Consider the following 5468-nt stretch of genomic DNA (forward strand, 5'->3'; position numbering starts at 1 on the left):
TCAGTAGCTCTTAAGAAATTGATTACAGTTATAACAATCGGTACATTTCGCTCGATTTTACAAATCATTTTAAAACATGCTCCATTTTGAGTGGATTGTACATATAGTGAATATCCTTAAGACAGTAAAAAATGTAAAATTCTTCCTTTATTGATTTAATTTTTTTTGTACATAAAAGCTTACAATTTTAAAAGCTCAATTTTCATTTCGCAATTTGAATACAAAATTGTTCAGATTCTCTGAAGCGAAGTATTGCTCGAAAATAAATCAAAGAATTGAATTGTGCATTTTCAGAAGTTCTGACTTTTGGCCACATAGCGATGTAAATTTGCTACGAACCAGAAATATTTCTCCAATAAACCAGTCTCCATTATAGCAGATGGAAAACATTTTCAATTTAAATACAGATTTGCATGCATTTTTGTGTGGATTTTTGTTTTTCTACTGAAAAGTACATAACTTCGCATTTCAGTTTAAACAGCTCACACAAGTAAATCTGATTGCAAATAACTGTAGGGAATTCAAACGATTGGAAGCAAAATGATTAGATAATATCTAGTTGGAATGATATATTAATATATGTCAATTGAAAGATTTAAAAATTTCGATTTAAACGAGGAAAAATAATTCCGAAACTAAATTGACTCATTTATAAATGTCCATTAAAGTTTATTAGCTTACTTCAAAATTTATTGGTTCATATTTTTATTTCCTCCATATTTGAAGCATTCAAACTGTATTAGATTAAATTAATTAATTTCACTAAATTACAAAAATTTTCAGATCATCTACAGGAAAACATTTCGTCCAAATGTATCACAATATTGAATGCTGAATTTTCCAAGCATCACTTCTGGCTGTATGGTCATGCAAATTTTGAGCATTCTAGAAATATTTTTTGCAATAAATTACCCTCCAATCGAGCAGATGAAACATATGTTTTATTTTACTACAAATATTCATGCAAATTCAGAAGTATTATGTTATTTTCCATTAAAAAAATTTGTCTTCTTTGTATTTCAATTATATACAAAATATTTTGATTAAAAAATGAAAATATCCACAATTGAGCGATTTAAAATATGGAATCCTGAAATATAAATATTTTCACACTTAATTCATAATTGTTTGTCAATTTCTATGTAAGAATCAACTTCACAAAATTTTACATAAATTCTAACAAAATCATTTAAAATTCACGTCTATTTATTTTGATATCACTTGAATTCATCTTGAATTCTAAAGAACTCATTGTAAATTCACATTTCAACATTTTGAATTCGTATGTATTCATTTTGAATTCGCATGAATTCTTTTTGAATTCTCAGAAATTCATAATAAATTCACATGAATTCATCTTGTAGTAAATTCAATTATCCCTGAATTCGAATGAACTAATCTTGAATTCGTGTGAAATAGTCCTAAACTCGCTTGATTCTATCTTGAATTCACGTGAATGTATTTTGAATTCATTTATATTCAATTTCACCTTTCTCTGACTTATCTCGAATTTACATGAATGCATTCTGAATTTATCTTAAATTCTCATGAATTTATCTTGAAATTTCTTGAATTCTCATGATTTTATTCGATATTAGTGTGAGCTCAACTAGAATTCTAATCAATTCTTTTTTAAATCATGCGAGTTTATAAATATGTTCAAATGCCATCAAATTCATTATGTATTCTCCAAAATTTATTTTTATTCGCTAAAATTAATTTAAATTTGCATAGGATTTACATGGATTTAGCTTGAATTTAAGTCAATGTTGCATTCGAATAGTCTAAATGGAATAACTATATTGTAATATCATAACGTTAAAAATCTTGACTCCCACTGATGTTGCTATGCACATTAAAACTATGGTTTTAAATTTGTTTTAGATCCTTTTCTTACAAACTCATTTTTAACTTCAGTTATTTTCACTCTCTTGATCAATGTAAAAACTGAACAATAATTTTATTGGTTCCAATATTTGTATAGCTCAATATGCATCAATTATGGTTCAGTTTTATTTCAGTACAAGTTGACGCTGTTTCTTTTTCCAAAATGAAACTCTATTGTTATTTGCGTGTTTAAATTCTAAATTTGTTGTTCATTCTGCAGAAATTCTATATGTCTAAATTTCTATACAATTTATATGGAATGCATTGTTTACAAATTGTATAGAATTTTTCTAGAAACTCATGGATTATATTCAATCGCCTCCTTCTTTTAGATTATTACACGTATTCATACTCAAACCATTCGATCTGATCACAGTTTTCAAACTATATTTGAAAAATAAAAAAAAGTTTCCGCTCCCACCTACCTGAGCGGCACTTCGTGCTTCCAAATTCATTATATTCGTAAGTGTAAATCTAAACACATCGTTTCCAGTAATAATTTAAGTTTTCATTTAAAAAGTGAGTCTTTCTGATTGACATACATGTTCAGATTGTGGTTTCCATGTTTCAAGGGCCACAAAACGTGGGAATAGCAAGACAAAATCTCAAAATCCTGATCGTTATCTGCGAGATGCGACGTATTGAAAAGCTCAAAAATACCCTGATCGTTATCTGTGAGATCCAACGGGTTCAAAATAACGTGACCTTGATCGTTATCTGCGAGATCTGATGGGTTCAAAAGATCGTCAAAGGCCAGATCCGAAAAATGGAAACAATACAAAAAATGATAGTTATTTTTATCCTGGTCGTGACCGGAGACGGGGCGACGGATAATTCTCCAAGCGAATACTCTTACGATTCCGGTCATGAGCACCGTTCGTCCGCACCGTCCTCAATAAAGAAGAATTTGATTGAAGGCGATGTTCAATTAAGTAAATCTACTTAAGAAATTCTTGCGAATGACTTTGTAAAGAAAAAAGTCTCGTTCAATAAGGTTCACACGTCTTGTTCGAAAAATTGTCTCCTATTTTACAAAACGGATTCATTAAGGAAGCAATGGAGGCACTAATAAAAAAGTATCCTTTGTCTGAAGATTTAGGGCAATTTATCTACCAATAATAAACCAAGAAATCAAGGAAATATTGACTGAAAATTATTTCAAAAAGGACGGTTTTCAAGTAGCTTTTCAGGAAAAATTAGAAACAGCCACTTATGCTGTTGACTTGGCCGTAACATCATTATTTAATGACGGCGATAATACGAATGATGATTGCATTTCTTTCCTGAGTGATGCAGTAAAAATGTTTGCAAAACCTGTAAATCTTTCCACAAGAGTTGAAAATCATTTCTGAAACTTCATAAGCAACCGGACCCAATCGTAGAAGCGGTTCCGTCGCCATTATTTGACCATCTGCAGATGTAACCATGATACTAAAAAAAATTTAGTCTACGATTGGTAGACTATAGTTTTTTTGAGGTTTATATTTTATAGTTTTTTGTTTACAGTTAAAAGATGATAGCATTGTTATCCAGTGCATAAAAGGCTACATTCCTTTCATTAAAGAAGTTACTTAAAAGATAGACTTATTACACCTTATTTCACAAAATCTAAATCTCAAAACTGCTTACTTGCGGTAAAAGAACTTATTAAAAAAGGCAGTATTACAGAATTTCAAATATGTGAGGGTGAGCTCATTTCATAATACTTTCAGTCAAAAAGTCAAATGGACAAAAAAGTTTTATTTAAAATTTAAAGTAGTTAAATTTTGTTATACAAGCCCCTTAACTTCAAGCTAGTAGACCTTTAATCAGAAATGAGATCAATAACAACGGGCTGTTCTACTTTCTCTATTGACCTAATGTATGCACATTTTTAGCTTCTATTGCGTAGGAATTGACGAAATTTCTTCGTTTAAAGTTTAAAGAAAAGTCGTGTGATTTTAAGTGCTTATGGTTTGGCCTCTGCACAGATCCATATGTGTTTAAAAAGTTAATAAAATCGGTTTCATAAATATTAAGAAGGGAAGGCTTCTTATTAGTAATTCATACGAACCATATCGTAATAGTATACAAATTTAGCGAGTTATTTTGGAATCCCACCGTTTTACATTATATCTTGAGAAACCCAATTTAGAGCCTATCTAGAGGTGTCAGTTTTTAGGTTTTAATTATGACAATATCAGATTCATCATAGTTACCAGAGGATAAGAAACAAAACATTTTTAAATTCACAAAGCATAAAAACTAAAGCGTGGAATAATATTTTAGATTATGTAAGGAGTGAATTAGATTGGCAGAGTAACAATATATTAACAGTAGATAGCCTTCAGTTTATCGTTTAGAAAATTTGTTAGACTCTTTATTAATTGTTTAGGGAGCTTACTGCAACTGAAAAGGCACATGGGTAGTAGAATACAGTAGATAGAAGTCATCATATCAATTTTCTGGAATTGAAAGCGGTCTTAAATAGTTTGAGATTCCTTGCAAAGGATTATATGTCATGTCAAATCCTACATCACGTAGACAATGAAACAGAGATTTTATATGCTAATTTCATGGGCACAATGCAATATCCAAAATTAAATGGCATACACAGATTGAAATAACAATGGTGCAAGGAAAGATATTTATGGATTTTTTCATTATACATAAAATCTAATATAAATTTTTGTCTTGGATAAAGAATTGCATATTCTGCCAGCAGAAACTGAATGTAAATTAAACAATAAGTTTTTTTATTGTATCAAAAAAATTTGGGAAATTTTGATATTGAATTCTTTTCTACGAATAATAATAAAAAATGCGACCGCTTTATTTTCTAGTGAAGGTATCGATAAGCGACGACTATTAATACGTTTACGATTTCCTCGTCAATTTTTTATTTTTACGCTTTTCCATTTTCATTGATTTTAAGGGTTGTGAAAAAGACATTGATGCAGTGCTTGACAGGTTTAATCTGAAAGAAACGCGTTACCGTTACCTTTACTGTCTAAAAATCTGTAACGCGTGACCATTACCGTTAGTTTATTTAAAATAATGTTGTATCGTTACCATTGCTGAAAAAATTAACGCGTTATCTTGCTGTTACTTTTTGAAGTGATAACTTCTTATGGCAAGGTGTGATCTCACAATACTGGGTAACGGTAAAGCTTCCTGTGCTCTATCTCTCCTTCGCTTCTCCCACTGACTGACTCTTTCAATTACTCTTCCTCTCTTCCTCTCTTTATCTGCTTCGCTTCTTCTACTTCTCTTCCTTTCCTCTCTCTCTCTCTCTCGTTTTTTCCCTCTCGCTTATCTCTCTCTCTATCGCTCGCTCTCTTTCTCACTAAATTTCACTCTTACACTTGCACTGCGACTCTGACAGTATTAGGGTCCGTTCACATATTACGTAACCCAATTTTCAACCAATGTTGTACCCCCCCCCCCTCGGTTGTACGTAACAAATCTTGATTTTGATATTTTACAGCGTTTCAAACAGTGTGAGTCCTAATATCACTTATAAAATATTTAAATATTATTGTCTGACGTCTTATACATTAATAATTTCAAACTCAGAATGATTAGTTTATAAAATATTTATT

The sequence above is a fragment of the Belonocnema kinseyi genome, chromosome 7, assembly GCF_010883055.1.
Source record: "Belonocnema kinseyi isolate 2016_QV_RU_SX_M_011 chromosome 7, B_treatae_v1, whole genome shotgun sequence".
Lineage (NCBI taxonomy): Eukaryota > Metazoa > Arthropoda > Insecta > Hymenoptera > Cynipidae > Belonocnema > Belonocnema kinseyi.